Below are 1,249 nucleotides of genomic sequence, written 5' to 3' on the forward strand. Positions count from 1 at the left end.
GTCTCATTTAATTGTCTTGACAACTCTGTGAGGTAGGCACTGGAGCCACCTTTACAGAAGAGGGAACCGTGGCTTGGAGGGGTGACATTGTGTGTCCAGAGTCACATGGCAGGTAGTGAGCAAATTGGAACCTTGACTGCCACCACTGGCCTCTCATGCTTCTGTGACCCAAGCTTCATGTGTGTCTTTGTAATGAAGCTGGCACATAACACCAGGGAAGATGTGGGAAAAAAGATAGAAAGAAAAGAAAAAAAGAGAAGACCTAATCCACCCTCTGTCAAAGGACATGCTTGCTACCTATTCCCAGGCTACTTACTATTTATTTGGGGCTGCATTAAAGATGTTAGCTATTGTAAGTTTTTCTTTCCTGCAGGTAGGCCATTTCTTTCTTTCTTTTTTTTTTTTTTAAGAGAAACACTTTTACAATCCTGAGGTCTTTTATTTTCTTTACAGTTATCATGCCATGAATTTATAGAGAATGGGTTCCAGCAGTTCAGGCTCCTTTCCATTGGTTCTCACAAAGTGTGCTTCTCTGGGTGGGGCAGGCTGGTGCTTCAGTTGGACCCAAGTACCTTTCTCTTTGGCTTCCTTCTTTTTCTGATCATTTTCCTTCACACACTTCAGGAAGCTATCTCAGCTCTTTGAGTGTTTAATATGCTCAATGCGGACATTAATTCTCTTGGCAAGAATCTTGCCCTTAACTTGTTTGTTTACAACAATGCCAACAGCATGCTAAGTAACATTGTAGACTCTTCCAGTTTTGCCATGGTAACATTTGTGGGGCATTCCTTTTTGAACAGTGCCTATTCCCTTGATGTCCACAATATCACCTTTCTTATAGATTCGCATGTATGTGGCCAAGGGAACAACTCCATGTTTTCTAAAAGGCCTAGAGAACATATAGCTGGTACCTCTCCTCTTTCCCTTTGTGTTGGTCATTTTGGCAAATTACTAGAAGATGGCGGTTCCAGCCAAAAGGAGGTAGGCCATTTCTAAATGGACACATCACATTCTTGATCTCAAAATAACACATGAAAGACATAAGAAAGAGAAAATGTTCAGCAGGTTTATAGTCTCTCCCTTATGCCAATAAACAGAGGAGGCAAGAATATAACAGTAGAGACAAGGTGACCAACCTCCAAACACGAAACATGCTCATCAGAGAAGTTGAAAAGTGTTAATGGAAAGGAACTTAGTCTGCTCCAAGTTAGTCTGGAATAAATCTTCTTGTGAGAGACGAAATGAATTT

At 41.2% G+C, this 1,249-nt stretch overlaps 1 pseudogene; it reads right to left on the reverse strand.

The window, feature by feature from the left end:
- Positions 1-418: 418 nt before the first annotated feature.
- LOC121500543 lies at positions 419-942 on the reverse strand (annotated as a pseudogene).
- Positions 943-1,249: the final 307 nt, after the last annotated feature.

Source organism: Vulpes lagopus, chromosome 10 (genome assembly GCF_018345385.1).
Source record: "Vulpes lagopus strain Blue_001 chromosome 10, ASM1834538v1, whole genome shotgun sequence".
In the NCBI taxonomy this organism is placed as follows: Eukaryota; Metazoa; Chordata; class Mammalia; order Carnivora; family Canidae; genus Vulpes; species Vulpes lagopus.